At 39.5% G+C, this 23,479-nt stretch overlaps 1 protein-coding gene across 4 annotated transcripts in view; it reads right to left on the minus strand.

The window, feature by feature from the left end:
• ARHGAP24 (Rho GTPase activating protein 24) overlaps positions 1 to 23,479 on the minus strand; it is a 735,186-nt gene that overhangs the window by 489,579 nt on the left and 222,128 nt on the right. The window contains exon 1 of one of the 4 annotated variants that reach the window (XM_072755702.1): positions 14,379 to 14,563. The exons of 2 other annotated variants lie outside the window; for them this stretch is intronic. The gene's annotated coding sequence lies outside the window, so the exon portion shown is untranslated. Of the gene's footprint in view, positions 1 to 13,444; positions 13,843 to 14,378; positions 14,564 to 23,479 lie in introns of those variants that run through there. One more of the 4 variants, XM_025998151.2, reaches the window with a different exon arrangement.

The following is a 23,479-nucleotide window of genomic DNA, read 5'->3' on the forward strand; positions in this document are numbered from 1 at the left end:
AACATTGGTATCAGGGATCAATCTCCAGTCCCTTAAGCAGTCACAGGATCTGTTCCCTGACAACCTTGACAAACGGCAGCACCAGCTCTAATGCAGCATATCCCAGACTCCGAGGAAACATCACCAGCAATTTCAGTCCATTCCCCCTTCGCCTCACATGTGTATTTACTTCTCTCTCTCTCTTTACACCTCTCCTCCATCCCCACCCCCTCCTGGATCAGGGTAATATGACCTTTACATATCATTTACTCTTTCTGAATTATTTTAGCATTTCACGTTAATAATACAGCTCATTAATGATACCATCCGCTAATTGCTTGGCATTTCCACAAAATAGTTCGATATAATTTTATTTTATTTCATGGCTCTTTCTAAGACATGAACAAAATCTTTATTGCATGAAACACACAGGAAACAGCAACATAAAGTATGCCACTATTATTATTCCTATACATCTGTGCAGAGAGGGTTATTTGCTAACCAAACAAGAACTGCCCCTCACAAGCCACTAATGTGCTTGAAAATAAATATATTAGAAGCAAAGTCCCAGATGTAATACCACTGAGCCACATGCAAACATGTGAAGGAAGTCTAAGCATGTAGCAGTCTCTCTTTTGAGATACAGGAGTAACCCCCACTTTCCTGAGATTGCATCCTACACTCTTCAGAACTACCTGCAAAGCTGCATGGGGCAGCATGTTCTGGCATCCCATGGCTCCATGGCAAAGATCTCACCTGCTCCCAATGAAAAGGCTGTCTCAACCAGCTGAGCCATGTGCTACACAGCCAACTGGCTCTATTTGTCCTTCCCTGTTTCAGAAAGGAGTCCCTCAGAGCCATCAAGCCCCAGTCCCAGACTCATGTCAGGGAAGCTAAGGATACTCCCTGGAATGTTGCACAAATTAAACAGTAGAGGATGGGACCGCAAACAGAGAGATAATAAAAGCAGGCACAGAAAGAAGGCTCCCTGTTTCTTAGCCTTACACAGCAGTTGCCAGGAACAGAAGCCTCTTCCCCCCCACCATGTGCTCACCTTCAGTGATTATTTGACTCTGTAAGGCAGCGCTTAAAGAGATTAACCAGTTTTTGTTGTTGTTGTTAATTCTTGTTTTTGATTTCTGCAGGAAATCCTTTAACTATTTAATATCATCAGGCTTACTTATTTCATGGTTTCTCAAAAATATGAACAGCATAATATAAGAGAAGAATGTATAGCAGTAGTATGGTTTGAAGACTGAATTGAATGAAAATCTACAGTGTATTGAGAAAACATTCATATTAGGTGGATTCAACATAATTAATATTATTACAATGAATTTGTTTTAAAATGTAACTAAAACCAGAAAATAGTATAAATTACACCTTGATTTTAATATGCTATATTTTTTCGGCTGCCTTTAGGGTAATCTAGGCTCAGCAAAAATACTTTTTAAAATTGTAGTTACGGGGGCACCTGGTGGCCTTTGGCTCAGGTCATGATCCCCGCATCAGGCTCTCCACAGGGAGCCTGTTTGTCCCTTGCCTATGTCTCTGCCTCTCTGTCTCTCGAGAATAAATAAATAAAATCTTAAAAAGAAAAAAAACTGTAGTTACAGATTCACTTGTACTTTTCTCAGCCACAATTCCTCACCTAAACAACCAAACACCAAACACCCATGAGTGACTGTTTTCTCTATTTTGCCAGATGGTACACTAGTACCCTTCTAGTTGCAGAGAAGAGGAGGTGATTCATTGTATGCCTTGGCTGCCTTAGGCTAGCATTTGCAGTTAGTTGTCTCCAGGACCCAAAGTGTCTCAGACCCTAGGCCTCTGAGGAATAGGGCAGTGTGGCAGGAAAATCAGTCACCAAAACTCAAGAGCCTCATCTGCCTTGTCCAGACTGAATTGGGAGGCAAACCACACAAATCACCTACATCACTCTGAACTCATTTTCCATATTGAGTTTGAAGTAAAATGGTTATATAGCTATTTTCTAAGTGGGCCTTTGTCCAAAAAATTCATTTTGAGGGGAATGTAACATTAATTGTGGAGGCCTAGCATGGATGATGAACATGAAAGATTACCAAAAAGATTGTTTTTAATTCTGTAATTTCAACCTTCTCCTGAAGTCTACATTTTTACCAAATTTATAGGAAAAGGGAAGTTACACATTTCAACTTCCCTTCCCTTTCCCTCTTTTCCTACAGGTATTAAGTCCCAGATTCACCAAAGGGAGGAAAAGTAGGGGTTCCCTTTCATTCCTGGAAAATAACAGGTTGGCTTTGGTTTGCTAGACAACAGTTTTATCCATCCAACATAGTCACAGTTCTAAGAGCTGAATATAAGCAATAGTTTAAAAGTATACAGATCGCATTAAAAAAAACCAAGGACTTGACAAGCAAAGGAGATAAAATAGATGAAATAATTTTAATAAACTGATCCTATGATTTAAGTACTTCCAAAGCCAAGTTCACATTAAATTTGAAAACGTTACCGAAGTTCTTGAGGCTGCCCTGGAAAAGACACTCTTGCTAAATGGATTCCATCCTTAATCTGACCTGGAATATGGCAAAGTCAACCCAACTACAGAAGAAGTCAGACAGGGAACCAGAAGTGCCAATGTCTCTCACCAACATATAGAGAACTGTTAGGCAGGTGGTATTTCTCAACATAGAGAATCAAATCTATGCATTTATTGCCTTAATCAGAACATTTATTTGGACATGAGAAATGTCTACTTATATTGAATGGAAACTTCTATAAGCCATTTCATTAAAAAATATGGCTGTCATAAGGAACTTCACACCCAAAAAACTATTCTTAGTATGTTTTTAAGTTATATTTGCACACCGTACTACGGAGCTGAGGTTTTTCCTGCCTTTCTTTACTGCATAGTCAATATATAGTGGAGGGAGCTGGAGGCACTCTTTCCCATGCATCGTTAACACCTGTTGTCATCTAAGAATAGATATTGTTCGCATTTGTGTTACTGAAACCGCAAAAAGTATACAAAATTTCATTTCCAATTTCCCAGAAGACTTTGTAAAATATGGAGTTAAAACCAGTCCTTTAACTTCATTTGCTAGTTCCTAGGGGAATGTTCTTGCAATTCAGGGAGGGAAGCTTCTTTGTAGTGAGGGACTATCACACACATTACAAGACATGTGGCACTTTTGGCCTCTGGGCACTAAATACCAGTTCACTCAACCTTTGTGATGACCAAGAACACCCTCATGCATTTTCAAATGCCACCTAATGAGTGGTATTACCCATGCCCCCAAACCCACAGTTGATGAAAACTAGCCCAGTGGTACATGAAATTTATCAAGGAAAGGTCAAGCTAAACTTTGTCACATAATTTATAAGGCTTCCAATCCTCACTCCTCTATAAAGTCAAACATCTGCTTTTTGGGACCTGTTAATATATATACACATAGCCATACATAGCCATATCCTTACCAGAATTGCTCAAAAGGAACACATGACCATATAGTGACAGAAACTTTTTTCAAGGCTGGAACAATCTTAGAAAGTATTTATTCCAATCCTCTTATTTTACAGAGAAGGAGACTAAAGTCCAGAAAAGCTACATGATTTGCCTGAGTTCATAGATGCTAATTAATACCAGAAGTAGGATCCAGCCCACAACCTCCCCTCTTTCTTCCGCTCCCACTCTTCTCTAACCACAGAACACAAAGCAGGAAAGGATCTTTGGAAATACTTCTTAAGCTACCATTAAATATGAAATTTCACCTCTGGTGAGCCAGAAAGTAGACTTTCGTTTCCCCTGACACTTTTGTCTCGAAAAATACTTTCACACATCACTAAAAACTTTTTAAATGCTAAAAATAGGGACCCACTGAAAAGCTACTTTTTAAAAATCCAGGGGAAAAAATTTTTAAAGAAATTTTTAAAAATCCAAAAGAATATTTATTTTTTTAATGTCAAAGAAAGTCCTCAAGTCTTTTCTAGTGAATTTGGATGTTGTGTTTCAAAGAGTATATTCTTAAGTCTTACAGTACACACACCCTCCAACCCAAAAGCAAATATAACAGTAAATTACATTAAACACAATAATGAATAAAGACTGGTCAAGCCAATAGCATCGACTCTCTCTTACCAGTAACATGGCATTCAATAAATAAATATCTTAAACTATTTCACTCTTTCCTTTGAGGAGAAAAACATTCCAGTATAAAAATTACTATCATTTTCATTTTTACCCAAAGGATTTTTTTATCATCAGTATTAGTTTTACATTAACTAGACTGTCAATGTCTTCTTGTCTGCATGTGCTTTTCAAAATAAATATCTCAATTAGTAAAATATTGAGTGCAGTTTTTTATGAGCTCTTAATTCCTAACTTTGCAGCTGTTCAGGCATCTGGACTATTATCATTAAACTGTTTCAAATTGAACACAACTTAGATATGCAAGGCTCAGGGCTACTCAAAAGAATTTTAACTTTTAATCTTGTAGTGCTAGAAGAAAGTATGGTTATCTAACTACTTAGTGTCCTTCTACATATAAACTAATTGATGTCCGTGGGACTCAGCCACCTACACTGTGAGCAGACAGCAAAGAAAAAATTGAGGAAAACAAGTCATACAACACGGGATGGCATTCTGTGGAAAATTTAAATCCCTAGCCAGTATAATACAACATGTACTCTTAGCTATTCTTAAATAATTTACATATAGCCTTATCTAATTTTTTCATGAATTCCAAATACCACTTTTGAATACAGAATCATCCTTTATCACCTAGAGGGCTTGTTAAAACACACATGAATGGGCACAGGTGGGCTCAGAGATTGGCATTTCTAATAAGTTCCCAGGTGAAACTGATGCTACTGGCTCCCAGGCCACACTTTGAAAAATGCTGCTTTAAAGGATTTTTTACAATACTTTTTTGGCAGTTAGTAAACAGAAATGTATTTTTTTTCACTTGTACCCAGTGTGCAAGATGCACCTACACACAACACAAAACAGAAATCAAAACATATGAAACTCTTACTTTTAGTATATAGAACGAATCCTGATTTTTCCCCCATTCCATTCCATCCTTTTCTATTCCTTTTCATTTAAAAAGAAACATTGGTCATGAACCACTAATTTGATTTTGTGAACACTGATAGATCAAAATCCACAGTTTGAAAAATACTGCTCAGGACTCCCATGTTCATCATTTAATTTGATAATAGCAACTGTTAACATGCATTGATACTTACCAGGTGCCAGATACCCTCCCAGTCTCTTTACAAGTGTTGCTCACTTCATAAATTAAAAACCCATAATAATGTTATGAAGGGGCTATTATTAAATGCCCATATCCATAGAGTGGAAATCTCTGGTTCAAGGAGATGATGCAACCTGCCCAAGCTCACAAAGTTGGTGCATTTTCAGAGCCATGTTGGAACAGAGAACTAATTCCAGAGCATAATGGCAAAGATCTCTCTTTCAGAGTGAGATATTTTTATTTTGAAACCCAAATCTACTCTTTAGTTGTGTGATTCTGGTAAGTTCCTAAGCCTCTCCAAGTTTCAGTTTTCCCATCTATAAAAGAGAAATAATAACAGGGCCTCCTCGAGTGGCAGCCATGAGAATTAAAGGGGATGATGACCTACCACAAGTGGTTGGCATGACTAAGTACATAGTAAGGCTCCAATAATTGTTATCTATTATCAGACAGAGACCACATTCTCAGTTGCCACACCATACAGAGCCTCCCTTCCCTTGGCTTCTAGTCCCAGTGTTGTCTCTGGATTGGCCTTTTCTCTATTCCTTGGCTTCTGAGGATATCAGGTTATCCTAGGACCTTGCTACTGTCCTTCTCCCATCCATCCTCTCTGGCAACTTCACCTGTTGTGCAAAAGTTCTCAGAACTCCTCATGCACATAATTCCTTGTGGTTTCCACCTGTCTCTAGGAACCAAAAACCAAGGCTCTGCCATGGAATCTGCCACCTTGAACCTAACAGCAAAAATACAGAAAAGGTATTTTTTTCCGTGATGAAATGATAAGTTGTTACCAAAAGATGAAGTCTTTAATCAGCAAATCACAATTGGGAGAAGGCTGGGTCCTTTTGGATACCCCATAGATGCCTTTATATAAAATCATCAACACCGCATTGACTATTTTACAATTACAATTGAATCTTTATGAGGTTTGAATACCAAATGAAACTCTGAAGGTGCTACTCATATGGCTATTTCTAGATTTATGAAATGAAGTTGCAACAAGATAACATCAGGCTCTTTTGACTTCTCTGGCTCATCTTTTCTTTCTAGAAGTTCTTTCATGTGAGAAATTTTTAAACCATCTGTGGGAAACATGTTTGAATGAATGAAACACTAAAAGATGACCCTTTGGTCTTCTTTGGAAGATGGAGCAGTCTCTTCTGTATCTTCACAAACAGGAGATGGATTTCAACACAGGCCCTGTAGTGAATGTCCCTCCTTGAGAAAGACTGGCTTGGAAATCACCTCCCCTATGCTCACTTCACTTTTGTGTGACCAGTGAGTACTACCACCACTAACTCAACTTTTCTCCCCTTCTCATTTGCTCCCTCCAAGAAAATCATCCTTTCATGCTGTATTTCAGCTTTCTTAAATTGGGCTTCCAGTCCTCTGACCAAGGACCACTTGCACCTTCTCATTCCTCCACCTCCACCTCTTGCTCACAGAGTTCCTGGGGTTTACGTCTCACATATGGGAATTAAGTAATAGAGATAGATCACTGAAACCCCATGGATCATACCTTTTCTATTTACTTCTCACCAGAAAATAGTCTGGTCAGGCTGATCGTAAATTGATTCAGTTACCAGTCTAAAAGGTTTCTGGAATCTCTTTTCTCACAGGAGAACCTTAATAGTGGCAACTCCCCCCAGGGACCCCAATTCATCAGCACAAGATACTGTCACCTGAAAAATCCATAAGAAAGTACCAAGGTGAGTTCATGGAGATCATGTTGAGACCAAGGTCCGTAGTCCACACTGTACATCAAACTCATAAAACACACAGACTTTTAATACTTTAAGATTAAGAATAGAAAAGGACAAAGAGGAAGATGATATAGTAAAAATAGCAGGCTATCTGGACTTAAATAGATATGATTTGGGTTCTTGACTCTCTCCCTTCTATGTTCCCTTAGCTGAGCTTCTTTATCTCTCCAAGCCTAAACATTCTCAGGTAATGGGGATAATAATATCTGAAATAAATAGATATTACTGCTAGAACTACTAATCACTTCTAATTACTTCTAGAACTATAAGTCATATATGTAAAAACAACTCGTGGAGTGTTTGGTACTTAGTAGGTATTTAATTCATTAGAGTGATTATCACTATGAGAGTCTGTGAGACTCAAAGAAAGAAAAAAAAAATCAGGACAATTTCCCCCAGGAAGTTGGAAAACTTACTTTGTTTTCTGAAAACCCAATGTGGGGGGCAACCGCAATTACATAGGGATAAGCCTCAATTTATTGATAGATTTAATTTGTAACAAAAAGAATGTTTTCTGTTTCTCAGAAATCTCCCTGAGGGAACTCTTGTATACACTTGTGATACATGTATTGAAGAAACACACATGTATGGCCTTAAATATTGATTTTCAAAATTATTCAGACATGATTCCTCTTCTAAGCTTTTCAAGAAATGTAACATTTGGGGCAAGTCTATTTTATCCAGGGAGTATAAAAACAGTACCTAGAATGTTTCTAGGAACCACACACACAGACAGACAGACAGACACACACACACACACAGGTGTGGCAGGTGCGGGAGGAGCTCAGTGCAAAAATCACTTTGGGTCCTGATGAACCCTTTAGAGACCAGCTTTGCCCAAGGCTGCCGACCAAACGCTTAGGGAAGATTGATACCAGCTTCAGTCTCTACTGGATTAGCCCTCCTCTTTTCTTTCCTATTATTTAGTGACTCTGTAAGTTAAAAAAAAAAAAAAAGACTTTATTATCTAGTTGTTAAGTAATTATAATGAAATCTGCTGCAAATACCCTCTTGGAATCATTGTGCCCCAGGACTATATTAGCATTATTTTTAATAAATGTATCTGCATAACGAAAAACACACACACACACACACACACACACAAAAGATCTGGAAAAATTATTGGCCCTAAAATACTAAACTGGAGTTACAAAATAGAGACTTATAAATACTTAACTACACATCTAAAAAGGGTGAAACATATACAAAATGAAGGTAATTCAATGTATTTCCATAATGGATTTGAGTTAACTTAGTTAAAAGGTATAGGTATGATAGGTGAATAAAAGAATGCCAACTGTTACAAGAAGACCTAGACAAGGCTACAAGTAAGCATCAAATTTAGTTCTGAGTTTCTTGTGTGACAAATCCAAATGAGAAACATGGTTATTTCTTAGTCTCTTTTCTTTTAACAAAAGAAACAACACTAGTTAATCATAAGAGACAGTTTTTAAAGTAGTAAAAGCAAAAATGAATTTACAGAGATCTTTATGCAAAGAATATTGAAATACATAACAAAAAGTGCCAAGGTATTTTGCATGCCACCTCTTTTATGTTGACTCGGTAAAATCTAGAGCACTACATTATAGCCTAGCATGATGAAGACAATGTAACAAACAGGTGTTGTAATGTGAGTGGGATAGGTAAGCTTCTGGTCATATAATTTGATAAAAATAGAGAGCATGGAAGATTTAGGAAACTGAGTAGACTATTACTCTTAAATTTATCAATGCTTGCTCTTCTACTCTTCTCAAAGATATTATATAAGGAACAATTTGAGCTTAAGGTCCCTGACTGGTGACTAAAACACAAGCATTATGCATTCTTAATTGACAAACCATGAGCTAAACAGTACAGGTAGGCAAGTGACAGAGGTATCACTGCTCTGAACATGAAACAAGTCCATTTTTATATTGGTTCAATGGAGAATAACCTTCTACATGACAGGCAGCAGAAATAACTGTAGAGTAAGACAAAGTTTTTCAGGGAGAAACTCTGGATTTGCCTAAGTGCTCAAATGAGATGAAAAGAAAATCAATAGGGGCACCTGGGTGGCTCAGTTAGTTAGGCATCTGCCTTCAGCTCAGGTCATGATCCCAGGGTCCTGGGCTCAAGCCCCACATTAGCTCCCGCTAAGTGAGGAGCCTGCTTATCCCTCTCCCCCTCGCTCATTATTTCTGTCACTATCTCTGTCTCTGTCTCTCTCTCTCTCAAATAAATACATAAAATCTTTTTAAAAATTAATACAATAAAAAATCAGTAACATGAAAACAGATGCCCCTCTGAATTTCCTCCTCTCCATCCACCTCCACATTCTCCTTTAATTAAATCCAACTTCCTCCAAGCACTAGCACTCAAGATAATTATTAAATAGGCAAAATTAGTATTTCTATTTTGTTTGATTAATTAAAATTATTGCCCATCCACAGGCAGCAGAGTCTCCAAATTTAATTCCATTATTACTCCTCACAGCCAAACCCAGGACCTCCCACTGGGATTTGATAGATTAAAGACTTTCTAGTATAATATAAAAAACAATTGTGAAAAATGCGTATCTATTAAAACTGTTTCCATTATCTTTAAACTCAAGTATATTTTGTGGTTTTTCAAAAGAAAAAGATGATTCCACAGTAGTTTTTTTGCTTCGCTTTTGCTTTATAATTTCAAAAGCACAGATTTTATCTATCATAGGAATTAAATAGGCATGTGTGGGTTGATCTAGGAAGCGAATTATATTTTGTAGCATTGTCACTTTTGGAAAATGAAGTGAATTGAAGTCCACTGGTACTTCATTCATTTATAACTTTATTGCCCATTTATTAAGGAAACAATTACACATATCTATTATACGTTTCAGACATTGGGGTGGGCACTAGGATACAGAAGCTCCTCCACCCCCAAGATAACTGTTAAGGAACTCATTGTAGTTGGTTGGTAGTAACATTTAATAATAAAAATTATTAAAAAATAATTATTCAAAGTATGTTCAAAACACCATGGAAACAGACAAGATGAAATGGTTTATCTCCTGCATAGAATTGGGTAAATTCTCCCAAAGTTCCAGTTGAAATGGGCCAGCAAGAATCAAGTGGGACTTTCCAGGCAAAGGGAATTCCTGGAGAATGGAAATCCATGAGCAAAAATTCTGAAGTGTGAACAATGAGGAGTCCTTGTGCAGGAAGAAGAAACTAAAAAGTAAGGGCTTTGAAAAGCTTCTAGTCTAGACTATACTACAGAGTTTAGAGTTAATGTTGTGAGTTATTGGGACCCTGGGATCCATCATCAAAGGTTTTATTTTTTTTTTAATTTTTTATTTATTTATGATAGTCACAGAGAGAGAGAGAGAGAGAGAGAGAGAGAGAAAGAGGCAGAGGCAGAGACATAGGCAGATAGTAAATTATTTATTTAATTTTTTATTTATTTATGATAGTCACAGAGAGAGAGAGAGAGAGAGAGAGAAAGAGGCAGAGACATAGGCAGAGGGAGAAGCAGGCTCCATGCACCAGGAGCCCGACGTGGGATTCGATCCCGGGTCTCCAGGATCGCGCCCTGGGCCAAAGGCAGGCGCTAAACCGCTGCGCCACCCAGGGATCCCTCATCAAAGGTTTTAGAACAAGGGATTGACACAATTAGATCTGTCCTTTTTATAAATTGTAGCAATGCCACAGTCCAGTGTAGATGCTGCTTAAAAGCTCACATGTACACAATAACTTCTGAAAACTGAACATTCCTTGAATGTCATCAGAACAATCCCCCCACTTTCAAATGTGCTTTGCCTTAGCCACTAAAGCCATCATAATCTTATAAAATTTGAGCTCAAGTAGCAAAGACAGGCGGGTCACCATTTCAAGACTCAATCTGAGCCTTGAACTCTTCACATGAAGAGCATTAACTTCATGGCAAAGTTGACTATTTACAATTTTATTTTTTAATGCTCTTCTCCAGCTGGGAGAAATGTTAATCCTCTGGCCACTGATTTAAGAGTAAAACAAGCACCTTCGGATTTTAAATCCCGTATGCTTTTCTTCTCAGGAACATGTGACCATTAGAGACTACATGCCTCAGGTTCTTGTTATAGTCAACCTCCTCCATACCCACGTGTGAATAATTGAGGGGCTGTGCCTTCCACTGGCTCTATCCACCTTCTCCATATGGTTTTTCCAAAGCACTTACCTTGACCAAAAATTGACACGTGGCAGAAAGAAGGGATCAGTATTACATAAGCTCAACTCATCAGGAAAGAACACTTCACGACTAGCTGAAAAATACCACGGGGAAATAACTACAGGTAGCTAGATGACCCTACAGCTCTGCAAACCCTAAAAACAGAAACAAAAGGCCTGGTCTGGATTTTGCAGCAGTTCTGCCTGCTTTTAGCCCTACGGAGCCAACCCGGACATGAATAAGCCAAAAAGAAAACATACTTGAATGGGCCAGAAAGTCACAACAAAACTACTAAGGCACTATTGGTAAACATCAACTAGGCTTTGGCCAAGACAGCAAAGTAATCAGACTCAAACCACTTATTACCACCTGTTGCACATTCCTTACCCTTCCTGCCCTTCCCTTACCCCCCACCCTCCATCCTAGAGAGTTTAGGAGCACACAGTAAATAAAGCTCTGACCAGTAAAAATTCTCAGGGCTTTGGCCATTGCCATACCAAGCAAAATCGGAAAGCAACCCACTGGAGATTAAGCCCAGAATGCTTTTCTCTTTTACACTTAAACCTACACTCTTGTCTAGAAGGGTACAGCGCTATTTGGTTTTTTTGTTTTGTTTTGGTTTGGTTTGGTTTGGGTTTTGTTCCTTGAGAACTTAGCTTTTCCTCACTTACTATCAGGTTGTGTTTTCAAATGGTTCAAATTCACCAGCAGAAACAGCACAAAAGAACATTATTACTCAGAAACCATCCACCTCTCAATTCCAAATCCCTGAGATTAGGTAATAAAACAAAATAATACAGTTGAAAGCCAAAGACAGACTGAGTTTCAACAGCTTTTCAGATGTAGAAAAAAAATTACAGGTTCTCCTTCCTTTTTCTCACACTAGTTGTGTATTCCTTACACATACCTCAAACTAAATTCCAAATCTAAAAAACTCATCGTTTATCCCTTATTCCTACTTAAAGGTCTTCCACCAAGTACATACCTCCTTGGAGTGGAAGGGGAATGTTATTTATTTTAAAGTTTTGCCAATATCTCAGTCCTCCAGGATGTCTACAGTGAATTCTCTGACAACACAGTAATGGATCTAAAGAACAGATTCCTTGACTCGCCACCTGAAGGTCAGGCACTCAAGAAATACAAGAAGGGGAATTGCATTGTTGGGCTCCCTTAGAAATTGAAATGTCCCCCCCAGAGAAGAGGAAGTATTAAGAAATATAAAAGGGAGAGCAAGATGTTAGCAAGTCTGATGTGGCTTTATACTTGTCTTCTGTTTTTTTTCTAATATATTAATTCTCTGTGTTTTATGATGCCCGGCTTAATACCAACATCCATTCTTGCCCTTAAGGGTTGGTTTTGAGTTCTAATTAGAATCAGGGGACAGACTGTGTTTAATCGGTCTGTCCATCTTCTTCTCAATAATTGAGTAAATCTCTTAGCTGTACTGTAAATATCCCCAGACTTCAATTAACTTGTCTTCCTTAGTAGACACAGTAACACACATTGTTTTACTTACGCGTAAGCAAGCCCCTTACAGGTTTTATATTCCAAATACCCAATATGATTTATGCATTTCCTCTTTTTAGAAAGAGATGAAGTGATGATGTCTTGCCAAGGTTAAAAAAAAAAAAGAGCAACAAAAACTATGATGGAAACACAAATACTTTGGAGATTATCTTTTATTTCAAATGAATTAAACAGACACAGACTACATAGGGAGTCCGGGCTCCCTATTACTAGTGGATATTGAAAACCTAATATCTGCAAGAAATGTTACTCTTAGAGTAGTATCTCCCCTGCTGTTTGAGGACTTAGAAAAGAAATACAGTCCAAACTAAGGGCAACAAATTACCTATTCATACCCAAGAGAGGATGGATAACGCCTTCAAAAAGTTACTTCTTAAAAAATCTAAACAAGATCTTTTGGGTGGCTCAAAATTCACCAGATTCCCTATCATTCTGCGCTTGCGGTGAAAGAATTCATTATTAATACCTACCCCTGCGTGCCTGTTACCCAGGAAAATCCTCTAAGACACGAGCGGCCACCAACGGAGAAGGGGGGCGCGGGGCGCAGAGGGAAGGATGCGTGGTAGGGGAGACGAACCGCACCAATTTATTAATCCAGCTATGTTTCGGGCCAGAAGCACGAAGTACCGCCCCCGGCCCGGCCCTGGCCGCCGGGTGCCCCTCGCCCCCCGGGGGTCCCCGCCGGGCCGCACGCAGCTGTGCCGCAGCCCCCGCCCGCCCCCGCCCCGCGCGCCCCGCGCGCCCCGCGCGCCCCGCGCCCCGCCCGTCACCTACCCGGCCCCGAGCACACGGACGCTCCACGGACGCGGGCAGAGGCTCCCAGGACGAGCCGAGGGCAAAGGAAAAGCAAAGACGGGGGCGGGCCGGCCGCTGTACTTCCCGCAACAAGGGGAAGTGTCGCGCCCCGTGCCCCCGGGCGCTCGCAGCTGTGGCTCGGGAGGAGCAGCGCGCGGCCGGGGGGCAGCCGCGGGGGGCAGCCGTGGGGCGCAGCCGTGGGGCAGCCGCGGGGCAGCCGTGGGGGGCAGCCGTGGGGCTCCCCCCGCCGACCCCGCCGCGTGCGACCGCTCCCCGGGCCTGGGAGACCCTCCGCGCCCCGCCGGCTGCCCCCGGGGCCCGGCTGAGTTGCCACATGCACTTGAGAAACCCTGGCAGTTGCGCAAAGAGTCCCAGAAGTTAGGAGGAGTGACGGCGTGTGAGTGTGTGAATGCGCGAACCCGCAGCGCAGGAGGCTGGAACCACTGAGCGGGGCCCACCCTCGGACGCAGCCGGGGTGTCAGATTTCATTTGGCAACTGGCAGCTTCGGAGCGCTCGAGCCGCACCGCTGGGGAGGCGGGGAGGAGCCCGGGCCCGGGCCGCGAGGCGCCGCTGGGTCACCTCGGGCCTGTCCCCCACGGCGGACGCGGCTCGCCTGCCCCTGTCCCTCCGCGGCTGACATCACTCGTTTCCTTACTCGTGAGCCACAGATGCGCACCGGCCACAGACCTGGGCTGCGGGTGCGCAGGAGGGTGGAGAGCCTGGTCCTGCCCGCGGCAGCGCGGCACTTCTCCGGCGCAGCCACCCGCACGGGTTGTACTGGCTTCCCTCGGCTGCCTCTGCAAAGTCTTATTTCTCCAATCAGAATTACCTGGGTCACTGAACCCGCATCCCTAGAGGTGCTCATTTGGATGGATGCCCGCAGATCCTTAGAGAAATGCAAAGCATACGCACCTCCTTATCATGGTTGAAGAGCTCTCAGAATCGCCCGGGACGAAGAAGGGACGGAGTAGTGACATTTTTGCTGATGCAGCCCCCTCTCTTCCCACCACCACCAAAACTGCCTGTTCCGAATCCAGGTCTTACAACCTCAGTCACCTGGAAAGCCAGCTAACTCCACGGAGCTTCATGAACATCTCTGCTTTAGGTTGCTTTAAAACCATCACTGGATTTCTTTAAGACGCAATATGAGTGTTCTCATTAGGAATCTCCAGTGATATGGAAGAGGAGCACACATGCAAATTTAGAAACAGCAAAAATAAAAGCCTATGTAGACACTTTTTTTCCCTCTTTTATCTTCTTTCTTGGAGTCTTTCTTCCTGGTGATCTGCACCATCCCAAGCCGATGCCCCACTACAAAGCTGATTTTCTGGCTGAGGAATTCTCAGCCCTTTAATGAATCGAATTAACTTCTGCAGGGGGAATCATCTCTCCTTTGGCATTTCCTTTTTAAAAATGTAGGGGGGGTTGGGGGGGGTTGGAGGGGACGCTGAGTGGCTCAGTGGTTGAGAGTCTGCCTTCGGTTTGGGCCGTGATGCCGGGGTTCCAGGGATCAAGTCCCGCATTGGGCTCCCATGGGAAGCCTGCTCCTCCCTCTGCCTACGTGCCTACCTCTCTGTCTGTCCCTCATGAGTAAAATAATGCAATCCTTAAAACTAAACAAATAAAAAAAAAAAATGTGTGCGGAATCCCTAACCAGAAGCAATGTAGTTTATTTTCTAATTGGTAGGACTAAATGACCTTTATCAACCCACATGGCTTTATGTGTTCCAGCTCCACCCTGGCAGGTAAATGCCAACGGGCAGTTTTTAATGAAAGCCAGAAAACAATGAAATTAACCAAAACGAAATCTGCACACATTTGATGGACTCAAAAGCCTCAGGAAGACAAGTGTCAATAAGTATGATTCAAGATGGTGACATTTAAAAAAGGCAAGGAAACTATCACATCAGTAACCTATTTCAGGATCTAACAATTATTACCCCAAGCAATTTAGACTCAAGACAATACGAAATTAAACTCAGGGTGGTTACTGGGTAGTCCCTGATCCAAAGGTTAAGAGATGCCTCTGGACACAGCCTTGTAACCAGACCTTGCCCTTCACATCTCCTGATTTCTGTCCTTACGCCTTCCATCTGATATTGCTTCATTGACATGCGTGATGTATGTGATTGTCTTGAGCTGGACAATACAACTGAAAGATAGGAAGATTTTCACTTGAGGATTAAGCATGGGGGAGGTATACCTACCAAAGCCCCTGGCTTTCCCTCTCACTTCTCTGCAGAAAGACAAGGATCAACATATTCCTTTTCTAGAAGCCCCTGAGAGACATAGCAGAGATCTTTGTTACAACAGAGTATAACCCAAATTAGAAAATGCTTGGTTGTTCATTAGACTGTTATTCCTCTCTTAGTTCTGGATTAATTGGGACTGGGAGACATGCCTCATACTGCTTGTAGCAGCTTTAAAGGAGAAATAAACTCTTAAACAGAGATGTGCAAGATTCTAACCAAAGGAGCACGTTGATGTTATTGATCCAGACTCCAGGGCAAAGATGGCATCTATCATTCAATTCCCAGAGCATCTAGGGAGAACTTACCCAGGGCATTACGTAAAGCTGAATTTTAGCAGTCAACTCAATACTGAGTTAAAAGCATGCTTGAGATACACTTCACGAAACCTACAAATGCTTCAGGAGTGCGGGCTAACTTTCCTGAAGATTCCTAAGTCATAGATACCCCCAGAAGAAAGGTTTATGAAAATTGGTATAAAAGACAGGCAGGGTTGGAGGGACCTTAGATTTACAAGAGAGAAGTTTAGTGCTTCCAAGACTAAGGGGATTTTAGGGACCTAGAAATGCAATAGGAAGGAAAGAAAGAGGAAGAGGAGGAGAGAAAGAAGATAATAGCCTCTCTGCATTTGGACAAGTTCGAGTATCAGTATTGCCAGAGTCAAGGATAGAAGAGCATCCATAGACAAAGCCCCCTGGATGCTGTTTCTGTCAGGCCACTTTGATTGGAATTTAGTTAAAGGAATCTCAACCAGAATTTGTACAATCGCTTTGTCTAATGTTTCAAGTACCCAAGTCTAAGGAGACTAGTAAACACACGGGGGTGGGAAGGTAACCTAAGAGATACAAATTTCCAGTATGAATTTTTTTTAAAAAACCACATATATGAAAAAAAAACAAAAAATAAAAATAAAAACCACACATATGAATTAAAAATATGTTTTTCCTGAAAGTGTTCATATTCCTTACCAGATTCTTTAAAGACCTCAGCATAGAGTAATGTATTGTCATGTTACCCACTTGCCTGTTAATGTCAGATTCTGGGACTCTTTAGTTATGTTTTCTTTTGGGAACACATACATTCCTAAGAGGGCAAAAAACATAGTAACAAAACTGAATAGTCAACAACTGCCAAAATCCTAACATTTCCTTCAGGCTCTCACCAACAATGCAGAATTTGTGTGGGTATGCTGGAACATGCCAGGATCTGATTTCAGTATTAAGATAGAGGCTGTGCTTTAAAACGCATCTATTTCAAAATGCCTGGTTTAGTTTTGTTCTCTCTTTGTATTTCCTGGAAGAAGTTCCTTTTTGAGAACACCAGCTTTTGTCTTAACTAAGTAAGGAGGGGATATGATTTGAGGGAGTTTCATGCCTACTATTCCCAAAACCATGATTCAGGAAAAGGGGACATATTACTACTATTAAAAAAAAGTCCAGTGAAATCCTTGTAAGAAAGATAATAAAGAAGAGAAAGTACAAAAGAGAGAAGGGCTACTATGGTGTCAGTCCTTCCCGACTCTCTAATTCCATCACAGGCCTGCTGTCAGTCAAGGGTTTTTTTTTTTTCTTTTTTAAGATTTATTTATTTATTTTAGAGAGAGAGAGAGTGACAGGGGTGCAAAGGGAGAGTATCTTTAAGCAATCCCTGCTGAGCACGGAGCTGGTGTAGGGAATGAGGCTCCAACCCATGACCTGTGAGGTCATAAGCCATGAGACCATTACTTGAGCCTAAACCAAGAGGCCAACGCATAACTGACTGAGCCACCGAGGCGCCCTAGTCAAGGACTTGAAAAATGAAGCATGTTATATGCCTGTTGAGATTCTGGGGGAAGCATAGTATCAACCATCACTATACTCTTATTGAATTAGCGTATTTTGGTGGTAGCCTGTGTCACACTCCATCGCCCCCTAGACTCCTGAATTAGATCATACCCCCCCTAAAAAAAAAAACCCCAAACCAAAAACCTATGATTAAATTTATTTTCAAGATAGTGTTTGTTGTTTTTTTTTTGCTTAATTACAAAATTAATATATGTTAACTTGTGAAAATAGTAACTACAAAGAAGCATAAAAAGAAGAAATTAAAAATTGCCATGATATCACCATTCAGGGATAAGTATTATTAACTTTTTTAATATGTCTAAGTGACTCTTCACCTCTTTGGGCATAACTACCTTATATAATAGTTTGAATCATATTACCAACAAAAGTAAGGCTTTTTTTTTTGCCTGGGCCCCAAATTCATGAGCCTATACTCATGAGTGAGTAGAGAAAGGAGAGAGGATGTGGTGAGCTGACATGTGAATGACAGGAAAAGATAGGCTACCTTAAAGAAATTGTGAGTCAGCAAGCACAGGGAAACTCTAGAATAGTGAGAGATTTAGAAATGGCCAATGAAAGTATAAAGCAGGAGATTTTTCTGGGAGCTGATGGAGGGGGTGGGATTCTGTATATCTTGGAAGGGACAGTTTAGTTCTCTAACAGAATCCAGTAAACTTCTGAGTCTCGGTCTAAACAGCATCCAAGAAAACCATTTTAATTGGTAACTGAGATTTGAATTTGGGATAATTAGCTCCCCAATATTTGGAAAATTACCAAACATAAACTTTCTAGGAAATCAATAAAAATGTGATTTTTGGAAGATTCTCAAAATAAACCAGGAGAATATTCTAAGAAGATAATGACCAAAGGGCAGTTCAAGATGTGGGCTATTAGGAAAAACACTAATTTGAAAGAACATATGCACCCCTATGTTTATTGCAGCATTATTTACAATAGCCAAGATACAGAAGCAGCCAAGTGTCCAATGATAGATGAATGAAGAAATATGGCATATATATATATATAATGAGTATTATTCAGCCATAAAAAAGAATGAAATTTTGCCATTTGCAACAACGTGGATGGATCTAGAGAGTATAATACTAAGTAAAATGAGTCAGTCAAAGAAAGACAAATACCATATGATTTCACTCATATGTGGAATTTAAGAAACAAAACAAGGCAGCCCAGGCGGCTCAGCGGTTTAGCGCTGCCTTCAGCCCAGGGCCTGATCCTGGAGACCTGGGATCGAGTCCCACGTCGGGCTCCCTGCATGGAGCCTGCTTCTCCCTCTGCCTGTGTCTCTGCCTCTCTCTCTCTCTCTCATGAATAAATAAATACAATCTAAAAAAATAAAATAAAATAAAATAAAAATAAAGAAAAGAAAAAGAAACAAAACAGGGATCCCTGGGTGGCACAGTGGTTTAGCGCCTGCCTTTGGCCCATGGCGCGATCCTGGAGACCCGGAATCGAATCCCACGTCGGGCTCCCGGTGCATGGAGCCTGCTTCTCCCTCTGCCTGTGTCTCTGCCTCTGTGTGTGTGTGTGACTATCATAAATAAATAAAAATTTTAGAAAAAGAAACAAAACAAATGAACAAAGGGGGGGATAAGAGACAAACTAAGAAATATACTCTTAACTATAGAGAACAAACTGATGGTTACCAGAGGAGAGTTGGGGGGGAGGGGTTGCTGGGTGAAATAGGTGCTGAGGGTTAAAGAGTACACGTGTCATGATGAGCACTCATCACGTATAGAATTGTTGAATCACATATTGTATACCTGAAACTAATGTAACACTGTGTGTTAACTACACTGGAATTAAAATGAACATTTCTTAAAGATATGAGCTATTGAGCAGACAAAAAAAGACTATAAAGTTATCATCTTCTCCATTTATTTTCTTGTCTCAAATTTCTCAACTTTTTCAAAGCTTAAAAGCATTAGTAGCAAGCAAGTCTATGAGGGCTTACTTTGCAAGAGCAGAGAAGTTAGGCTGGCAATAAGGTGGTCTAAAGTGGGGTTGAGGCTGAGGAGGACAAATGTGGGGTTTCTGAATGATGGCTTTCTCCATTCATCATAGATGCTTCAGTGGAGGACTTTCTGCCTGGCTTGCTTTATTCATGAACAGAGACCAGTAAAAGAAACTGGCAAGTGGCTCTAGTGGAAATCATCTCATGAAATGTGAACTGAATGCAAGCCTCAACCCAAGATACTGATGCATTTTCAAGGAAGAAGATGCTTCTGAAAGGGATATCACATGAGTCCCTTCAAAGGTCTGACTCAAACTTGGAGAAAATGATTCCCAATTCCTCAAGAAAGGGAATTTCAAAACCAAATAAACAATGACAGAGAATGTGATCACCCTTTAGGGAGACCAGTAAAATAATTTTAAGATCAGCTTAGAAAAAGCATCTCCTGTCTCAGTTGGGAGCAAGGGGTACTCAGCATCTCTACAAGCAATCTGCAGCTACAGCAGAATTAAACCTAACTAGGCCATCCACATCAACTCTGGGGCAGACTAAAGCCACTAGGTAAGAGATTGGCACAGAGATATGTGGTGGGAAGATATCAATACCTCCCAAGCAGAAGCTGTAAGATGCCCATATCATATGAGGGGTAGGTAAGAGGCTCAGTGGGGACGGAGGCTTCCACTGATCCTACTGGGTGGAAACTCAGAACCTAAAGACTAAAGCCTAGGCCTTAACCAGTACATAAAAGTTCATTATTAATATGAATTTTATTAATATCCCTACCTATGTCCTTTTAAACTGCTGTGTATACTACAATACAATACAAGGAATTTGAAGTGCAGTGTAGTTAAACCCAATTTTGGTAACTTTTTAAGAAAGACAATATTGGGAGAAATGAGCAAATTTGAGGAAGTAGCTAATGGCTATGTACATGGGTGGCTCCTTTACACAGGTCAAAAATATCTGACACCTCCCAAATGTAAGGCCTGTGCAAAAGGCAAAGTCAATTCAGGTGTAATCTGTTCCTTCATGAAATTTATATTCAACCACTGAGAATGACTGAATTAAAAAGGTTTAGAGTAAATTTGTCCTTTTCCCTCTAAGGTAATGTATAAATAATGCTACAATATATAAATTTTTCTCAGCTCATATCTAGCCTCTGAAAGTTGTTGGCATCATCTTCTGAGACAGACAAAAGATTTAACCCTTCATGTGGTAATGTTGTATCATTGCTTTAGACAGATGCTAGCCTTGACTTTAACCAACATGTAAAGACATTTTGACATTTTATCTTTATGCTCATTTGTTTTTTAAAATTTTTAAAATGCATTGCTTTATAGACCAGAAGACAATGAATATATTTAATGTGAAAATTGTCCAGGTACTTACCTTACCACGTGAGTTTTTTTTTTTTTTAGCATACCTTGCACAGAATCTCTGATTTTGAGTTGTATAATAATAGAAAAAATACTCACTATTTATAAATAAATGACAGAAATTTAGTGATGGTATCAAATTTTCTGAAAATCAGCTTGAAAACACTGAAATATTTTCTGGATTGAGCATTATACTGGGAAAGCCTAAGACATCAACAAAGTCTTTTCATTTTAATCTCTAGCTTTAATTGCTTATGAAGTTCTAAGTTGCTTATGAAGTGATTCAAAAGTAACTTTTTCTCCCATCTCTCCTCTCCTTTTGGAGGATCACAGTACCAATGTACATTTCATTAAGACTTTTGTAAAAATAAATATTATAAGACAAGTATTTAAGAGTAAGCTACTGCCACGTGTAAAATGACTTATTAATTCTTCACGATGTCCCTCATTGTATTTTGGACACAAAGACAATTTTAATTTAGAATTTTTGAGATGAAAGATTTATGTTAACATATCAACGGAAAGAAGATTATAGCAATATTGTTCTCTAATTTTATTAATGAAAGATGTCAACTTTAGAACTGAAATGCTTATCTAAATTAGCCTTGTCTACATGTAGTTCCTTTTAATAGATGATCATATTCTGAGAGTATTTGGCAGACAAAATGATACCTTTAATTTTTACTTTTTAAGGCAAGAGAGAGTGTGAGGGGTTAGGGTTGGGGGGGGCAGAAGGAGAGGGAAAGAGAATCTTAAGCAGGCTCCATGCAGAGCACAGAATATGATGGGCTCAATCTCAGGATCCTGAGATCTTGACCTGAGCTAAAATCAAGAGTCAGTCACTTAACTGACTGAGCCACACAGATGCCCCATCAAGGAAAATGATTTCTAAACATAATGTCCAATAAGACAAAAATTCTATGCTCTTAATGTGAATGCAATTAATTGACCCATGTTAGACTCATCTTGATGTTGTAATCACTACTTATGTTTCTGAAATACACAACTTTGTAATACATATATTATATGAACAAGCCCATTAATAGTAAATTTGCATCTGCTTTTTGTCAAGCTAAGATTAGTGACTTTATGATTGCATTTTTTATTTAATAGACACACAGGGATCACCTACAAAAATAGCCCTTTCCAGGGCAAAATACACTGTGCTCAAATGTAAACTAATAGTCCATGAACACACAGCTTTGTAACAACCTATGCCACCGTGACAAATTTGTATAATAACTTCTTATTAGGCTACTAATGAGCCTTAATAAGTCAACCTATAGATATTTATCAGAACTTTGTGTGGTTTTTGAGCAATCATGAGGTTTTAAAATAAAAAATAAACTATTTAGTTAAAAGGCTGCAATAAGAAGATATCTACATGGAGCAATGTTTACTAACATCGTTTGTCACTCTGGAGTCCATAACATCAAGATTTACTTACTCTATAAAGAGCCTTAGTTATTCATTATATGAAGTCTTAATATTCGCAGAATCAGGGGCAAAAAAAATAAATATCCAGCTTCATTCTTTCTTTAACTTTATTTTGTTCCAATTACAAAAACAAATCTATAAGGTAGACATTTTTTGTATATTCTACATCCTCATGTAAAGAGCAAATAGGTGTCAGATGTGTTGATATCTACAACATGGTAATTCATTCTCTTTTTTTCCAACTTCCTGCTCATATTGACTTATCAAGGAGTTGCCAAAACATGAGGTCCTACCTTTCTCCAGATTTCTAATACCAACAGCCCAATCCTGAGAGAGGATAAATAAAATACAGTCGTGTTGTCTGAGAACTAAAAAGTCATAGAGTCAAACAAGAACTCACTAATATTTCCCTTAGGTATGCAGAGTTGTGAAAATTACTACTGAAATCATAGAGTTTCATTATACCTTTGATTAATCAATAGGATACTAAACAACTTCTTATGTGCGAGAAGACTCTTAAATATTTTGACATGAAAAGAGTTCCCAATCATTGAGAAAATATTGGAGACTTTTGCCTTAGACTCTTCCCTCTCCTTTAGCATTACCAGTGTTTTTTAAGGGTAGAAGAGCAGTGTAGAGAAGAATAATGTACATTGACTATAACTACTTTTCTCAAATAGCACACACAGTTCACCACAAAGCAGTCAGGGCCACAGCTATTTCTAGAGTCCACAGTCTAAATTTCCTGCTACTTAGAGTTTTACCAATGGGATATGAAAGAGTTGTGCACAAAATATTCCATATGAAAACAGTAAGCTGAGTTCAAAATAACTTAATTATTATTGCTACTTTGAAAGGAGCTCATTAAAATGTCTGTTATGAGTCTATCTAGATGGCACCATTATAGTTCAATTTTAATTAACTTGATCATCATTTTTAACAATGTTAATAAACAAGCTGTGCTACAACCTTATCTTAACCTTGGATCTTTCAACATAGAATTCAGAGATTTAAAACCTTTCTTTCTTTTTCTTAATTGCTATTGTGACACTGAACAAATTACAGTATTAAAATTGACTAATTCCTATTAGCATCAATTAGTCCTTCATTAGACATCTTCATTATATTTATGTTCCAAGAGGATTTCAACTGCCCT

The sequence above is a fragment of the Vulpes vulpes genome, chromosome 4, assembly GCF_048418805.1.
Source record: "Vulpes vulpes isolate BD-2025 chromosome 4, VulVul3, whole genome shotgun sequence".
Lineage (NCBI taxonomy): Eukaryota > Metazoa > Chordata > Mammalia > Carnivora > Canidae > Vulpes > Vulpes vulpes.